Source organism: Garra rufa, unplaced genomic scaffold, assembly GCF_049309525.1.
Source record: "Garra rufa unplaced genomic scaffold, GarRuf1.0 hap1_unplaced_002, whole genome shotgun sequence".
NCBI classification, from domain to species: domain Eukaryota; kingdom Metazoa; phylum Chordata; class Actinopteri; order Cypriniformes; family Cyprinidae; genus Garra; species Garra rufa.
In genome coordinates, this window is record NW_027394277.1 from 6,216,753 (window position 1) to 6,233,372 (window position 16,620).

General features: G+C 39.4%; 18 non-coding genes across 18 annotated transcripts; all 18 read right to left on the minus strand.

The window, feature by feature from the left end:
* Positions 1–631: 631 nt before the first annotated feature.
* Positions 632–750, minus strand: LOC141306613 (5S ribosomal RNA). Its single transcript, XR_012345571.1, has one exon. It is a non-coding gene; the product is annotated as a 5S ribosomal RNA (ribosomal RNA).
* An 801-nt stretch (positions 751–1,551) lies between these two features.
* Positions 1,552–1,670, minus strand: LOC141306737 (5S ribosomal RNA). Its single transcript, XR_012345695.1, has one exon. It is a non-coding gene; the product is annotated as a 5S ribosomal RNA (ribosomal RNA).
* Positions 1,671–1,754: 84 nt separating this feature from the next.
* On the minus strand, positions 1,755–1,873 carry LOC141307018 (5S ribosomal RNA). Its single transcript, XR_012345974.1, has one exon. It is a non-coding gene; the product is annotated as a 5S ribosomal RNA (ribosomal RNA).
* Positions 1,874–3,342: 1,469 nt separating this feature from the next.
* LOC141307375 (5S ribosomal RNA) lies at positions 3,343–3,461 on the minus strand. The gene has a single exon (XR_012346328.1). It is a non-coding gene; the product is annotated as a 5S ribosomal RNA (ribosomal RNA).
* A 1,419-nt stretch (positions 3,462–4,880) lies between these two features.
* On the minus strand, positions 4,881–4,999 carry LOC141307523 (5S ribosomal RNA). The gene has a single exon (XR_012346476.1). It is a non-coding gene; the product is annotated as a 5S ribosomal RNA (ribosomal RNA).
* Positions 5,000–6,419: 1,420 nt separating this feature from the next.
* Positions 6,420–6,538, minus strand: LOC141305574 (5S ribosomal RNA). The gene has a single exon (XR_012344538.1). It is a non-coding gene; the product is annotated as a 5S ribosomal RNA (ribosomal RNA).
* Positions 6,539–6,622: 84 nt separating this feature from the next.
* LOC141307732 (5S ribosomal RNA) lies at positions 6,623–6,741 on the minus strand. Its single transcript, XR_012346682.1, has one exon. It is a non-coding gene; the product is annotated as a 5S ribosomal RNA (ribosomal RNA).
* An 801-nt stretch (positions 6,742–7,542) lies between these two features.
* On the minus strand, positions 7,543–7,661 carry LOC141306476 (5S ribosomal RNA). The gene has a single exon (XR_012345435.1). It is a non-coding gene; the product is annotated as a 5S ribosomal RNA (ribosomal RNA).
* Positions 7,662–7,745: 84 nt separating this feature from the next.
* LOC141306839 (5S ribosomal RNA) lies at positions 7,746–7,864 on the minus strand. Its single transcript, XR_012345796.1, has one exon. It is a non-coding gene; the product is annotated as a 5S ribosomal RNA (ribosomal RNA).
* An 801-nt stretch (positions 7,865–8,665) lies between these two features.
* On the minus strand, positions 8,666–8,784 carry LOC141306860 (5S ribosomal RNA). Its single transcript, XR_012345817.1, has one exon. It is a non-coding gene; the product is annotated as a 5S ribosomal RNA (ribosomal RNA).
* Positions 8,785–8,868: 84 nt separating this feature from the next.
* On the minus strand, positions 8,869–8,987 carry LOC141307386 (5S ribosomal RNA). The gene has a single exon (XR_012346339.1). It is a non-coding gene; the product is annotated as a 5S ribosomal RNA (ribosomal RNA).
* Positions 8,988–10,185: 1,198 nt separating this feature from the next.
* Positions 10,186–10,304, minus strand: LOC141307201 (5S ribosomal RNA). The gene has a single exon (XR_012346155.1). It is a non-coding gene; the product is annotated as a 5S ribosomal RNA (ribosomal RNA).
* An 801-nt stretch (positions 10,305–11,105) lies between these two features.
* LOC141307666 (5S ribosomal RNA) lies at positions 11,106–11,224 on the minus strand. Its single transcript, XR_012346616.1, has one exon. It is a non-coding gene; the product is annotated as a 5S ribosomal RNA (ribosomal RNA).
* Positions 11,225–11,308: 84 nt separating this feature from the next.
* LOC141307678 (5S ribosomal RNA) lies at positions 11,309–11,427 on the minus strand. The gene has a single exon (XR_012346628.1). It is a non-coding gene; the product is annotated as a 5S ribosomal RNA (ribosomal RNA).
* An 801-nt stretch (positions 11,428–12,228) lies between these two features.
* LOC141306983 (5S ribosomal RNA) lies at positions 12,229–12,347 on the minus strand. Its single transcript, XR_012345939.1, has one exon. It is a non-coding gene; the product is annotated as a 5S ribosomal RNA (ribosomal RNA).
* An 84-nt stretch (positions 12,348–12,431) lies between these two features.
* Positions 12,432–12,550, minus strand: LOC141307020 (5S ribosomal RNA). Its single transcript, XR_012345975.1, has one exon. It is a non-coding gene; the product is annotated as a 5S ribosomal RNA (ribosomal RNA).
* Positions 12,551–14,019: 1,469 nt separating this feature from the next.
* LOC141307376 (5S ribosomal RNA) lies at positions 14,020–14,138 on the minus strand. Its single transcript, XR_012346329.1, has one exon. It is a non-coding gene; the product is annotated as a 5S ribosomal RNA (ribosomal RNA).
* Positions 14,139–15,557: 1,419 nt separating this feature from the next.
* LOC141307524 (5S ribosomal RNA) lies at positions 15,558–15,676 on the minus strand. The gene has a single exon (XR_012346477.1). It is a non-coding gene; the product is annotated as a 5S ribosomal RNA (ribosomal RNA).
* Positions 15,677–16,620: the final 944 nt, after the last annotated feature.

A 16,620-nucleotide genomic window follows, 5' to 3' on the forward strand; every position in this document is an offset into this window, starting at 1 on the left:
GTCCGATTTAACTGTGAGAGATGACTAGTGGTTAAAAGAATGAGACATAAAAGAAAATTGGTTTAAATAGATTTGGTGTATTTACAAGGTTCACATAAAAGACTTTAAAACAACACGATAAAACTAGGTAAACTCTGTTAAAAGAATACAGTTCATTTGTCCATACCCTAAAAACAGGTAAACTCTGTTAAAAGAATACAGTTCATTTGTCCATACCCTAAAAACAGTCCAAGAACCCCAGTGTGTTGATAAGTCCAATGTGAGTGTCCACCAGTGTATATACAATCCACAGAAAGTGTAATCCAAAGTTTGCAGGTGGTGAATGGAAAGGTGAGCTCTAAAATTAGCAACTCCTCAATCCAACAGTTTGGTGACTGTCCTTTGTTTGTCATGCTGCTCTCTTATACAGTTGTACTTCCTGCTTCCTGTCATGTGTCTAGTCACATGACAGGCCAACCATCCATTTATTAAAGACACATACACTTAAAATGTTAAGAGTAATAAAATGGCCTAAAAAACATGTAAAACACTTAAAACTCTATAATACATGTAAATGATTGTAATAAATAGAGCGGTAAAACACGTCTTTCTAAAAGCCAGCATATTATATAAATAGTGAAGAAAAGGCAAAAGCTTACAGCACCTGGTATTCCCAGGCGGTCTCCCATCCAAGTACTAACCAGGCCCGACGCTGCTTAGCTTCCGAGATCAGATGAGATCGGGCGCTCTCAGCGCGGTATGGCCATAAGCGAGGGCTGCTCCAAAAAGTGGGCTATTTAAAGATCAGCCTCCGTAAAAGCCAGCATATTATATAAATAGTGAAGAAAAGGCAAAAGCTTACAGCACCTGGTATTCCCAGGCGGTCTCCCATAAAAGTGTAACAATCGGCCTTATCAGCCGAGTTACAAGACTAAAATGGGGTCCGATTTAACTGTGAGAGATGACTAGTGGTTAAAAGAATGAGACATAAAAGAAAATTGGTTTAAATAGATTTGGTGTATTTACAAGGTTCACATAAAAGACTTTAAAACAACACGATAAAACTAGGTAAACTCTGTTAAAAGAATACAGTTCATTTGTCCATACCCTAAAAACAGGTAAACTCTGTTAAAAGAATACAGTTCATTTGTCCATACCCTAAAAACAGTCCAAGAACCCCAGTGTGTTGATAAGTCCAATGTGAGTGTCCACCAGTGTATATACAATCCACAGAAAGTGTAATCCAAAGTTTGCAGGTGGTGAATGGAAAGGTGAGCTCTAAAATTAGCAACTCCTCAATCCAACAGTTTGGTGACTGTCCTTTGTTTGTCATGCTGCTCTCTTATACAGTTGTACTTCCTGCTTCCTGTCATGTGTCTAGTCACATGACAGGCCAACCATCCATTTATTAAAGACACATACACTTAAAATGTTAAGAGTAATAAAATGGCCTAAAAAACATGTAAAACACTTAAAACTCTATAATACATGTAAATGATTGTAATAAATAGAGCGGTAAAACACGTCTTTCTAAAAGCCAGCATATTATATAAATAGTGAAGAAAAGGCAAAAGCTTACAGCACCTGGTATTCCCAGGCGGTCTCCCATCCAAGTACTAACCAGGCCCGACGCTGCTTAGCTTCCGAGATCAGATGAGATCGGGCGCTCTCAGCGCGGTATGGCCATAAGCAAGGGCTGCTCCAAAAAGTGGGCTATTTAAAGATCAGCCTCCGTAAAAGCCAGCATATTATATAAATAGTGAAGAAAAGGCAAAAGCTTACAGCACCTGGTATTCCCAGGCGGTCTCCCATCCAAGTACTAACCAGGCTCGACGCTGCTTAGCTTCCGAGATCAGACGAGATCGGGCGCTCTCAGCGCGGTATGGCCATAAGCGAGGGCTGCTCCAAAAAGTGGGCTATTTAAAGATCAGCCTCCGTAAAAGCCAGCATATTATATAAATAGTGAAGAAAAGGCAAAAGCTTACAGCACCTGGTATTCCCAGGCGGTCTCCCATAAAAGTGTAACAATCGGCCTTATCAGCCGAGTTACAAGACTAAAATGGGGTCAGATTTAACTGTGAGAGATGACTAGTGGTTAAAAGAATGAGACATAAAAGAAAATTGGTTTAAATAGATTTGGTGTATTTACAAGGTTCACATAAAAGACTTTAAAACAACACGATAAAACTAGGTAAACTCTGTTAAAAGAATACAGTTCATTTGTCCATACCCTAAAAACAGGTAAACTCTGTTAAAAGAATACAGTTCATTTGTCCATACCCTAAAAACAGTCCAAGAACCCCAGTGTGTTGATAAGTCCAATGTGAGTGTCCACCGGTGTATATACAATCCACAGAAAGTGTAATCCAAAGTTTGCAGGTGGTGAATGGAAAGGTGAGCTCTAAAATTAGCAACTCCTCAATCCAACAGTTTGGTGACTGTCCTTTGTTTGTCATGCTGCTCTCTTATACAGTTGTACTTCCTGCTTCCTGTCATGTGTCTAGTCACATGGCAGGCCAACCATCCATTTTTTAAAGACACACACTCACTTAAAATGTTAAGAGTAATAAAATGGCCTAAAAAACATGTAAAACACTTAAAACTCTATAATACATTTAAATGATTGTAATAAATAGAGCGGTAAAACACGTCTTTCTAAAAGCCAGCATATTATATAAATAGTGAAGAAAAGGCAAAAGCTTACAGCACCTGGTATTCCCAGGCGGTCTCCCATCCAAGTGTAACAATCGGCCTTATCGGCCGAGTTACAAGACTAAAATGGGGTCAGATTTAACTGTGAGAGATGACTAGTGGTTAAAAGAATGAGACATAAAAGAAGATTGGTTTAAATAGATTTGGTTTATTTACAAGGTTCACATAAAAGACTTTAAAACAACACGATAAAATGAGGTAAACGCTGTTAAAAGAATACAGTTCATTTGTCCATACCCTAAAAACAGTCCAAGAATCCCAGTGTGCTGATAAGTCCAATGTGAGTTTCCACCGGTGTATATACAATCCACAGAAAGTGTAATCCAAAGTTTGCAGGTGGTGAATGGAAAGGTGAGCTCTAAAATTAGCAACTCCTCAATCCAACAGTTTGGTGACTGTCCTTTGTATGTCATGCTGCTCTCTTATACAGTTGTACTTCCTGCTTCCTGTCATGTGTCTAGTCACATGGCAGGCCAACCATCCATTTTTTAAAGACACACACTCACTTAAAATGTTGAGTAATAAAATGGCCTAAAAACATGTAAAACACTTAAAACTCTATAATACATTTAAATGATTGTAATAAATAGAGCGGTAAAACATGTCTTTCTAAAAGCCAGCATATTATATAAATAGTGAAGAAAAGGCAAAAGCTTACAGCACCTGGTATTCCCAGGCGGTCTCCCATCCAAGTACTAAGCAGGCCCGACGCTGCTTAGCTTCCGAGATCAGACGAGATCGGGCTCTCTCAGCGCGGTATGGCCGTAAGCGAGGGCTGCTCCAAAAAGTGGGCTATTTAAAGATCAGCCTCCGTAAAAGCCAGCATATTATATAAATAGTGAAGAAAAGGCAAAAGCTTACAGCACCTGGTATTCCCAGGCGGTCTCCCATCCAAGTGTAACAATCGGCCTTATCGGCCGAGTTACAAGACTAAAATGGGGTCAGATTTAACTGTGAGAGATGACTAGTGGTTAAAAGAATGAGACATAAAAGAAGATTGGTTTAAATAGATTTGGTTTATTTACAAGGTTCACATAAAAGACTTTAAAACAACACGATAAAATGAGGTAAACGCTGTTAAAAGAATACAGTTCATTTGTCCATACCCTAAAAACAGTCCAAGAATCCCAGTGTGTTGATAAGTCCAATGTGAGTGTCCACCGGTGTATATACAATCCACAGAAAGTGTAATCCAAAGTTTGCAGGTGGTGAATGGAAAGGTGAGCTCTAAAATTAGCAACTCCTCAATCCAACAGTTTGGTGACTGTCCTTTGTTTGTCATGCTGCTCTCTTATACAGTTGTACTTCCTGCTTCCTGTCATGTGTCTAGTCACATGGCAGGCCAACCATCCATTTTTTAAAGACACACACTCACTTAAAATGTTAAGAGTAATAAAATGGCCTAAAAAACATGTAAAACACTTAAAACTCTATAATACATTTAAATGATTGTAATAAATAGAGCGGTAAAACACGTCTTTCTAAAAGCCAGCATATTATATAAATAGTGAAGAAAAGGCAAAAGCTTACAGCACCTGGTATTCCCAGGCGGTCTCCCATCCAAGTGTAACAATCGGCCTTATCGGCCGAGTTACAAGACTAAAATGGGGTCAGATTTAACTGTGAGAGATGACTAGTGGTTAAAAGAATGAGACATAAAAGAAGATTGGTTTAAATAGATTTGGTTTATTTACAAGGTTCACATAAAAGACTTTAAAACAACACGATAAAATGAGGTAAACGCTGTTAAAAGAATACAGTTCATTTGTCCATACCCTAAAAACAGTCCAAGAATCCCAGTGTGTTGATAAGTCCAATGTGAGTTTCCACCGGTGTATATACAATCCACAGAAAGTGTAATCCAAAGTTTGCAGGTGGTGAATGGAAAGGTGAGCTCTAAAATTAGCAACTCCTCAATCCAACAGTTTGGTGACTGTCCTTTGTATGTCATGCTGCTCTCTTATACAGTTGTACTTCCTGCTTCCTGTCATGTGTCTAGTCACATGGCAGGCCAACCATCCATTTTTTAAAGACACACACTCACTTAAAATGTTGAGTAATAAAATGGCCTAAAAACATGTAAAACACTTAAAACTCTATAATACATTTAAATGATTGTAATAAATAGAGCGGTAAAACATGTCTTTCTAAAAGCCAGCATATTATATAAATAGTGAAGAAAAGGCAAAAGCTTACAGCACCTGGTATTCCCAGGCGGTCTCCCATCCAAGTACTAAGCAAGCCCGACGCTGCTTAGCTTCCGAGATCAGACGAGATCGGGCTCTCTCAGCGCGGTATGGCCGTAAGCGAGGGCTGCTCCAAAAAGTGGGCTATTTAAAGATCAGCCTCCGTAAAAGCCAGCATATTATATAAATAGTGAAGAAAAGGCAAAAGCTTACAGCACCTGGTATTCCCAGGCGGTCTCCCATCCAAGTGTAACAATCGGCCTTATCGGCCGAGTTACAAGGCTAAAATGGGGTCAGATTTAACTGTGAGAGATGACTAGTGGTTAAAAGAATGAGACATAAAAGAAGATTGGTTTAAATAGATTTGGTTTATTTACAAGGTTCACATAAAAGACTTTAAAACAACACGATAAAATGAGGTAAACGCTGTTAAAAGAATACAGTTCATTTGTCCATACCCTAAAAACAGTCCAAGAATCCCAGTGTGTTGATAAGTCCAATGTGAGTGTCCACCGGTGTATATACAATCCACAGAAAGTGTAATCCAAAGTTTGCAGGTGGTGAATGGAAAGGTGAGCTCTAAAATTAGCAACTCCTCAATCCAACAGTTTGGTGACTGTCCTTTGTTTGTCATGCTGCTCTCTTATACAGTTGTACTTCCTGCTTCCTGTCATGTGTCTAGTCACATGGCAGGCCAACCATCCATTTTTTAAAGACACACACTCACTTAAAATGTTAAGAGTAATAAAATGGCCTAAAAAACATGTAAAACACTTAAAACTCTATAATACATTTAAATGATTGTAATAAATAGAGCGGTAAAACACGTCTTTCTAAAAGCCAGCATATTATATAAATAGTGAAGAAAAGGCAAAAGCTTACAGCACCTGGTATTCCCAGGCGGTCTCCCATCCAAGTGTAACAATCGGCCTTATCGGCCGAGTTACAAGACTAAAATGGGGTCAGATTTAACTGTGAGAGATGACTAGTGGTTAAAAGAATGAGACATAAAAGAAGATTGGTTTAAATAGATTTGGTTTATTTACAAGGTTCACATAAAAGACTTTAAAACAACACGATAAAATGAGGTAAACGCTGTTAAAAGAATACAGTTCATTTGTCCATACCCTAAAAACAGTCCAAGAATCCCAGTGTGTTGATAAGTCCAATGTGAGTTTCCACCGGTGTATATACAATCCACAGAAAGTGTAATCCAAAGTTTGCAGGTGGTGAATGGAAAGGTGAGCTCTAAAATTAGCAACTCCTCAATCCAACAGTTTGGTGACTGTCCTTTGTTTGTCATGCTGCTCTCTTATACAGTTGTACTTCCTGCTTCCTGTCATGTGTCTAGTCACATGACAGGCCAACCATCCATTTATTAAAGAAACATACACTTAAAATGTTAAGAGTAATAAAATGGCCTAAAAAACATGTAAAACACTTAAAACTCTATAATACATGTAAATGATTGTAATAAATAGAGCGGTAAAACACGTCTTTCTAAAAGCCAGAATATTATATAAATAGTGAAGAAAAGGCAAAAGCTTACAGCACCTGGTATTCCCAGGCGGTCTCCCATCCAAGTACTAACCAGGCCCGACGCTGCTTAGCTACCGAGATCAGACGAGATCGGGCGCTCTCAGCGCGGTATGGCCATAAGCGAGGGCTGCTCCAAAAAGTGGGCTATTTAAAGATCAGCCTCCGTAAAAGCCAGCATATTATATAAATAGTGAAGAAAAGGCATAAGATTTCAGCACCTGGTATTCCCAGGCGGTCTCCCATCCAAGTACTAAGCAGGGCCGACGCTGCTTAGCTTCCGAGATCAGACGAGATCGGGCGCTCTCAGCGCGGTATGGCCGTAAGTGAGGGCTGCTCCAAAAAGTGGGCTATTTAAAGATCAGCCTCCGTAAAAGCCAGCATATTATATAAATAGTGAAGAAAAGGCAAAAGCTTACAGCACCTGGTATTCCCAGGCGGTCTCCCATAAAAGTGTAACAATCGGCCTTATCAGCCGAGTTACAAGACTAAAATGGGGTCCGATTTAACTGTGAGAGATGACTAGTGGTTAAAAGAATGAGACATAAAAGAAAATTGGTTTAAATAGATTTGGTGTATTTACAAGGTTCACATAAAAGACTTTAAAACAACACGATAAAACTAGGTAAACTCTGTTAAAAGAATACAGTTCATTTGTCCATACCCTAAAAACAGGTAAACTCTGTTAAAAGAATACAGTTCATTTGTCCATACCCTAAAAACAGTCCAAGAACCCCAGTGTGTTGATAAGTCCAATGTGAGTGTCCACCAGTGTATATACAATCCACAGAAAGTGTAATCCAAAGTTTGCAGGTGGTGAATGGAAAGGTGAGCTCTAAAATTAGCAACTCCTCAATCCAACAGTTTGGTGACTGTCCTTTGTTTGTCATGCTGCTCTCTTATACAGTTGTACTTCCTGCTTCCTGTCATGTGTCTAGTCACATGACAGGCCAACCATCCATTTATTAAAGACACATACACTTAAAATGTTAAGAGTAATAAAATGGCCTAAAAAACATGTAAAACACTTAAAACTCTATAATACATGTAAATGATTGTAATAAATAGAGCGGTAAAACACGTCTTTCTAAAAGCCAGCATATTATATAAATAGTGAAGAAAAGGCAAAAGCTTACAGCACCTGGTATTCCCAGGCGGTCTCCCATCCAAGTACTAACCAGGCCCGACGCTGCTTGGCTTCCGAGATCAGACGAGATCGGGCGCTCTCAGCGCGGTATGGCCATAAGCGAGGGCTGCTCCAAAAAGTGGGCTATTTAAAGATCAGCCTCCGTAAAAGCCAGCATATTATATAAATAGTGAAGAAAAGGCAAAAGCTTACAGCACATGGTATTCCCAGGTGGTCTCCCATCCAAGTACTAACCAGGCCCGACGCTGCTTAGCTTCCGAGATCAGACGAGATCGGGCGCTCTCAGCGCGGTATGGCCATAAGCGAGGGCTGCTCCAAAAAGTGGGCTATTTAAAGATCAGCCTCCGTAAAAGCCAGCATATTATATAAATAGTGAAGAAAAGGCAAAAGCTTACAGCACCTGGTATTCCCAGGCGGTCTCCCATAAAAGTGTAACAATCGGCCTTATCAGCCGAGTTACAAGACTAAAATGGGGTCCGATTTAACTGTGAGAGATGACTAGTGGTTAAAAGAATGAGACATAAAAGAAAATTGGTTTAAATAGATTTGGTGTATTTACAAGGTTCACATAAAAGACTTTAAAACAACACGATAAAACTAGGTAAACTCTGTTAAAAGAATACAGTTCATTTGTCCATACCCTAAAAACAGGTAAACTCTGTTAAAAGAATACAGTTCATTTGTCCATACCCTAAAAACAGTCCAAGAACCCCAGTGTGTTGATAAGTCCAATGTGAGTGTCCACCAGTGTATATACAATCCACAGAAAGTGTAATCCAAAGTTTGCAGGTGGTGAATGGAAAGGTGAGCTCTAAAATTAGCAACTCCTCAATCCAACAGTTTGGTGACTGTCCTTTGTTTGTCATGCTGCTCTCTTATACAGTTGTACTTCCTGCTTCCTGTCATGTGTCTAGTCACATGACAGGCCAACCATCCATTTATTAAAGACACATACACTTAAAATGTTAAGAGTAATAAAATGGCCTAAAAAACATGTAAAACACTTAAAACTCTATAATACATGTAAATGATTGTAATAAATAGAGCGGAAAAACACGTCTTTCTAAAAGCCAGCATATTATATAAATAGTGAAGAAAAGGCAAAAGCTTACAGCACCTGGTATTCCCAGGCGGTCTCCCATCCAAGTACTAACCAGGCCCGACGCTGCTTAGCTTCCGAGATCAGATGAGATCGGGCGCTCTCAGCGCGGTATGGCCATAAGCGAGGGCTGCTCCAAAAAGTGGGCTATTTAAAGATCAGCCTCCGTAAAAGCCAGCATATTATATAAATAGTGAAGAAAAGGCAAAAGCTTACAGCACCTGGTATTCCCAGGCTGTCTCCCATCCAAGTACTAACCAGGCCCGACGCTGCTTAGCTTCCGAGATCAGACGAGATCGGGCGCTCTCAGCGCGGTATGGCCATAAGCGAGGGCTGCTCCAAAAAGTGGGCTATTTAAAGATCAGCCTCCGTAAAAGCCAGCATATTATATAAATAGTGAAGAAAAGGCAAAAGCTTACAGCACCTGGTATTCCCAGGCGGTCTCCCATAAAAGTGTAACAATCGGCCTTATCAGCCGAGTTACAAGACTAAAATGGGGTCCGATTTAACTGTGAGAGATGACTAGTGGTTAAAAGAATGAGACATAAAAGAAAATTGGTTTAAATAGATTTGGTGTATTTACAAGGTTCACATAAAAGACTTTAAAACAACACGATAAAACTAGGTAAACTCTGTTAAAAGAATACAGTTCATTTGTCCATACCCTAAAAACAGGTAAACTCTGTTAAAAGAATACAGTTCATTTGTCCATACCCTAAAAACAGTCCAAGAACCCCAGTGTGTTGATAAGTCCAATGTGAGTGTCCACCAGTGTATATACAATCCACAGAAAGTGTAATCCAAAGTTTGCAGGTGGTGAATGGAAAGGTGAGCTCTAAAATTAGCAACTCCTCAATCCAACAGTTTGGTGACTGTCCTTTGTTTGTCATGCTGCTCTCTTATACAGTTGTACTTCCTGCTTCCTGTCATGTGTCTAGTCACATGACAGGCCAACCATCCATTTATTAAAGACACATACACTTAAAATGTTAAGAGTAATAAAATGGCCTAAAAAACATGTAAAACACTTAAAACTCTATAATATATGTAAATGATTGTAATAAATAGAGCGGTAAAACACGTCTACCTAAAAGCCAGCATATTATATAAATAGTGAAGAAAAGGCAAAAGCTTACAGCACCTGGTATTCCCAGGCGGTCTCCCATCCAAGTGTAACAATCGGCCTTATCGGCCGAGTTACAAGACTAAAATGGGGTCAGATTTAACTGTGAGAGATGACTAGTGGTTAAAAGAATGAGACATAAAAGAAGATTGGTTTAAATAGATTTGGTTTATTTACAAGGTTCACATAAAAGACTTTAAAACAACACGATAAAATGAGGTAAACGCTGTTAAAAGAATACAGTTCATTTGTCCATACCCTAAAAACAGTCCAAGAATCCCAGTGTGTTGATAAGTCCAATGTGAGTATGGCCGTAAGCGAGGGCTGCTCCAAAAAGTGGGCTATTTAAAGATCAGCCTCCGTAAAAGCCAGCATATTATATAAATAGTGAAGAAAAGGCAAAAGCTTACAGCACCTGGTATTCCCAGGCGGTCTCCCATCCAAGTACTAACCAGGCCCGACGCTGCTTAGCTTCCGAGATCAGACGAGATCGGGCGCTCTCAGCGCAGTACGGCCATAAGCGAGGGCTGCTCCAAAAAGTGGGCTATTTAAAGATCAGCCTCCGTAAAAGCCAGCATATTATATAAATAGTGAAGAAAAGGCAAAAGCTTACAGCACCTGGTATTCCCAGGCGGTCTCCCATAAAAGTGTAACAATCGGCCTTATCAGCCGAGTTACAAGACTAAAATGGGGTCCGATTTAACTGTGAGAGATGACTAGTGGTTAAAAGAATGAGACATAAAAGAAAATTGGTTTAAATAGATTTGGTGTATTTACAAGGTTCACATAAAAGACTTTAAAACAACACGATAAAACTAGGTAAACTCTGTTAAAAGAATACAGTTCATTTGTCCATACCCTAAAAACAGGTAAACTCTGTTAAAAGAATACAGTTCATTTGTCCATACCCTAAAAACAGTCCAAGAACCCCAGTGTGTTGATAAGTCCAATGTGAGTGTCCACCAGTGTATATACAATCCACAGAAAGTGTAATCCAAAGTTTGCAGGTGGTGAATGGAAAGGTGAGCTCTAAAATTAGCAACTCCTCAATCCAACAGTTTGGTGACTGTCCTTTGTTTGTCATGCTGCTCTCTTATACAGTTGTACTTCCTGCTTCCTGTCATGTGTCTAGTCACATGACAGGCCAACCATCCATTTATTAAAGACACATACACTTAAAATGTTAAGAGTAATAAAATGGCCTAAAAAACATGTAAAACACTTAAAACTCTATAATACATGTAAATGATTGTAATAAATAGAGCGGTAAAACACGTCTTTCTAAAAGCCAGCATATTATATAAATAGTGAAGAAAAGGCAAAAGCTTACAGCACCTGGTATTCCCAGGCGGTCTCCCATCCAAGTACTAACCAGGCCCGACGCTGCTTAGCTTCCGAGATCAGACGAGATCGGGCGCTCTCAGCGCGGTATGGCCATAAGCGAGGGCTGCTCCAAAAAGTGGGCTATTTAAAGATCAGCCTCCGTAAAAGCCAGCATATTATATAAATAGTGAAGAAAAGGCAAAAGCTTACAGCACCTGGTATTCCCAGGCGGTCTCCCATCCAAGTACTAACCAGGCCCGACGCTGCTTAGCTTCCGAGATCAGACGAGATCGGGCGCTCTCAGCGCGGTATGGCCATAAGCGAGGGCTGCTCCAAAAAGTGGGCTATTTAAAGATCAGCCTCCGTAAAAGCCAGCATATTATATAAATAGTGAAGAAAAGGCAAAAGCTTACAGCACCTGGTATTCCCAGGCGGTCTCCCATAAAAGTGTAACAATCGGCCTTATCAGCCGAGTTACAAGACTAAAATGGGGTCCGATTTAACTGTGAGAGATGACTAGTGGTTAAAAGAATGAGACATAAAAGAAAATTGGTTTAAATAGATTTGGTGTATTTACAAGGTTCACATAAAAGACTTTAAAACAACACGATAAAACTAGGTAAACTCTGTTAAAAGAATACAGTTCATTTGTCCATACCCTAAAAACAGGTAAACTCTGTTAAAAGAATACAGTTCATTTGTCCATACCCTAAAAACAGTCCAAGAACCCCAGTGTGTTGATAAGTCCAATGTGAGTGTCCACCAGTGTATATACAATCCACAGAAAGTGTAATCCAAAGTTTGCAGGTGGTGAATGGAAAGGTGAGCTCTAAAATTAGCAACTCCTCAATCCAACAGTTTGGTGACTGTCCTTTGTTTGTCATGCTGCTCTCTTATACAGTTGTACTTCCTGCTTCCTGTCATGTGTCTAGTCACATGACAGGCCAACCATCCATTTATTAAAGACACATACACTTAAAATGTTAAGAGTAATAAAATGGCCTAAAAAACATGTAAAACACTTAAAACTCTATAATACATGTAAATGATTGTAATAAATAGAGCGGTAAAACACGTCTTTCTAAAAGCCAGCATATTATATAAATAGTGAAGAAAAGGCAAAAGCTTACAGCACCTGGTATTCCCAGGCGGTCTCCCATCCAAGTACTAACCAGGCCCGACGCTGCTTAGCTTCCGAGATCAGATGAGATCGGGCGCTCTCAGCGCGGTATGGCCATAAGCAAGGGCTGCTCCAAAAAGTGGGCTATTTAAAGATCAGCCTCCGTAAAAGCCAGCATATTATATAAATAGTGAAGAAAAGGCAAAAGCTTACAGCACCTGGTATTCCCAGGCGGTCTCCCATCCAAGTACTAACCAGGCTCGACGCTGCTTAGCTTCCGAGATCAGACGAGATCGGGCGCTCTCAGCGCGGTATGGCCATAAGCGAGGGCTGCTCCAAAAAGTGGGCTATTTAAAGATCAGCCTCCGTAAAAGCCAGCATATTATATAAATAGTGAAGAAAAGGCAAAAGCTTACAGCACCTGGTATTCCCAGGCGGTCTCCCATAAAAGTGTAACAATCGGCCTTATCAGCCGAGTTACAAGACTAAAATGGGGTCAGATTTAACTGTGAGAGATGACTAGTGGTTAAAAGAATGAGACATAAAAGAAAATTGGTTTAAATAGATTTGGTGTATTTACAAGGTTCACATAAAAGACTTTAAAACAACACGATAAAACTAGGTAAACTCTGTTAAAAGAATACAGTTCATTTGTCCATACCCTAAAAACAGGTAAACTCTGTTAAAAGAATACAGTTCATTTGTCCATACCCTAAAAACAGTCCAAGAACCCCAGTGTGTTGATAAGTCCAATGTGAGTGTCCACCGGTGTATATACAATCCACAGAAAGTGTAATCCAAAGTTTGCAGGTGGTGAATGGAAAGGTGAGCTCTAAAATTAGCAACTCCTCAATCCAACAGTTTGGTGACTGTCCTTTGTTTGTCATGCTGCTCTCTTATACAGTTGTACTTCCTGCTTCCTGTCATGTGTCTAGTCACATGGCAGGCCAACCATCCATTTTTTAAAGACACACACTCACTTAAAATGTTAAGAGTAATAAAATGGCCTAAAAAACATGTAAAACACTTAAAACTCTATAATACATTTAAATGATTGTAATAAATAGAGCGGTAAAACACGTCTTTCTAAAAGCCAGCATATTATATAAATAGTGAAGAAAAGGCAAAAGCTTACAGCACCTGGTATTCCCAGGCGGTCTCCCATCCAAGTGTAACAATCGGCCTTATCGGCCGAGTTACAAGACTAAAATGGGGTCAGATTTAACTGTGAGAGATGACTAGTGGTTAAAAGAATGAGACATAAAAGAAGATTGGTTTAAATAGATTTGGTTTATTTACAAGGTTCACATAAAAGACTTTAAAACAACACGATAAAATGAGGTAAACGCTGTTAAAAGAATACAGTTCATTTGTCCATACCCTAAAAACAGTCCAAGAATCCCAGTGTGCTGATAAGTCCAATGTGAGTTTCCACCGGTGTATATACAATCCACAGAAAGTGTAATCCAAAGTTTGCAGGTGGTGAATGGAAAGGTGAGCTCTAAAATTAGCAACTCCTCAATCCAACAGTTTGGTGACTGTCCTTTGTATGTCATGCTGCTCTCTTATACAGTTGTACTTCCTGCTTCCTGTCATGTGTCTAGTCACATGGCAGGCCAACCATCCATTTTTTAAAGACACACACTCACTTAAAATGTTGAGTAATAAAATGGCCTAAAAACATGTAAAACACTTAAAACTCTATAATACATTTAAATGATTGTAATAAATAGAGCGGTAAAACATGTCTTTCTAAAAGCCAGCATATTATATAAATAGTGAAGAAAAGGCAAAAGCTTACAGCACCTGGTATTCCCAGGCGGTCTCCCATCCAAGTACTAAGCAGGCCCGACGCTGCTTAGCTTCCGAGATCAGACGAGATCGGGCTCTCTCAGCGCGGTATGGCCGTAAGCGAGGGCTGCTCCAAAAAGTGGGCTATTTAAAGATCAGCCTCCGTAAAAGCCAGCATATTATATAAATAGTGAAGAAAAGGCAAAAGCTTACAGCACCTGGTATTCCCAGGCGGTCTCCCATCCAAGTGTAACAATCGGCCTTATCGGCCGAGTTACAAGACTAAAATGGGGTCAGATTTAACTGTGAGAGATGACTAGTGGTTAAAAGAATGAGACATAAAAGAAGATTGGTTTAAATAGATTTGGTTTATTTACAAGGTTCACATAAAAGACTTTAAAACAACACGATAAAATGAGGTAAACGCTGTTAAAAGAATACAGTTCATTTGTCCATACCCTAAAAACAGTCCAAGAATCCCAGTGTGTTGATAAGTCCAATGTGAGTGTCCACCGGTGTATATACAATCCACAGAAAGTGTAATCCAAAGTTTGCAGGTGGTGAATGGAAAGGTGAGCTCTAAAATTAGCAACTCCTCAATCCAACAGTTTGGTGACTGTCCTTTGTTTGTCATGCTGCTCTCTTATACAGTTGTACTTCCTGCTTCCTGTCATGTGTCTAGTCACATGGCAGGCCAACCATCCATTTTTTAAAGACACACACTCACTTAAAATGTTAAGAGTAATAAAATGGCCTAAAAAACATGTAAAACACTTAAAACTCTATAATACATTTAAATGATTGTAATAAATAGAGCGGTAAAACACGTCTTTCTAAAAGCCAGCATATTATATAAATAGTGAAGAAAAGGCAAAAGCTTACAGCACCTGGTATTCCCAGGCGGTCTCCCATCCAAGTGTAACAATCGGCCTTATCGGCCGAGTTACAAGACTAAAATGGGGTCAGATTTAACTGTGAGAGATGACTAGTGGTTAAAAGAATGAGACATAAAAGAAGATTGGTTTAAATAGATTTGGTTTATTTACAAGGTTCACATAAAAGACTTTAAAACAACACGATAAAATGAGGTAAACGCTGTTAAAAGAATACAGTTCATTTGTCCATACCCTAAAAACAGTCCAAGAATCCCAGTGTGTTGATAAGTCCAATGTGAGTTTCCACCGGTGTATATACAATCCACAGAAAGTGTAATCCAAAGTTTGCAGGTGGTGAATGGAAAGGTGAGCTCTAAAATTAGCAACTCCTCAATCCAACAGTTTGGTGACTGTCCTTTGTATGTCATGCTGCTCTCTTATACAGTTGTACTTCCTGCTTCCTGTCATGTGTCTAGTCACATGGCAGGCCAACCATCCATTTTTTAAAGACACACACTCACTTAAAATGTTGAGTAATAAAATGGCCTAAAAACATGTAAAACACTTAAAACTCTATAATACATTTAAATGATTGTAATAAATAGAGCGGTAAAACATGTCTTTCTAAAAGCCAGCATATTATATAAATAGTGAAGAAAAGGCAAAAGCTTACAGCACCTGGTATTCCCAGGCGGTCTCCCATCCAAGTACTAAGCAAGCCCGACGCTGCTTAGCTTCCGAGATCAGACGAGATCGGGCTCTCTCAGCGCGGTATGGCCGTAAGCGAGGGCTGCTCCAAAAAGTGGGCTATTTAAAGATCAGCCTCCGTAAAAGCCAGCATATTATATAAATAGTGAAGAAAAGGCAAAAGCTTACAGCACCTGGTATTCCCAGGCGGTCTCCCATCCAAGTGTAACAATCGGCCTTATCGGCCGAGTTACAAGGCTAAAATGGGGTCAGATTTAACTGTGAGAGATGACTAGTGGTTAAAAGAATGAGACATAAAAGAAGATTGGTTTAAATAGATTTGGTTTATTTACAAGGTTCACATAAAAGACTTTAAAACAACACGATAAAATGAGGTAAACGCTGTTAAAAGAATACAGTTCATTTGTCCATACCCTAAAAACAGTCCAAGAATCCCAGTGTGTTGATAAGTCCAATGTGAGTGTCCACCGGTGTATATACAATCCACAGAAAGTGTAATCCAAAGTTTGCAGGTGGTGAATGGAAAGGTGAGCTCTAAAATTAGCAACTCCTCAATCCAACAGTTTGGTGACTGTCCTTTGTTTGTCATGCTGCTCTCTTATACAGTTGTACTTCCTGCTTCCTGTCATGTGTCTAGTCACATGGCAGGCCAACCATCCATTTTTTAAAGACACACACTCACTTAAAATGTTAAGAGTAATAAAATGGCCTAAAAAACATGTAAAACACTTAAAACTCTATAATACATTTAAATGATTGTAATAAATAGAGCGGTAAAACACGTCTTTCTAAAAGCCAGCATATTATATAAATAGTGAAGAAAAGGCAAAAGCTTACAGCACCTGGTATTCCCAGGCGGTCTCCCATCCAAGTGTAACAATCGGCCTTATCGGCCGAGTTACAAGACTAAAATGGGGTCAGATTTAACTGTGAGAGATGACTAGTGGTTAAAAGAATGAGACATAAAAGAAGATTGGTTTAAATAGATTTGGTTTATTTACAAGGTTCACATAAAAGACTT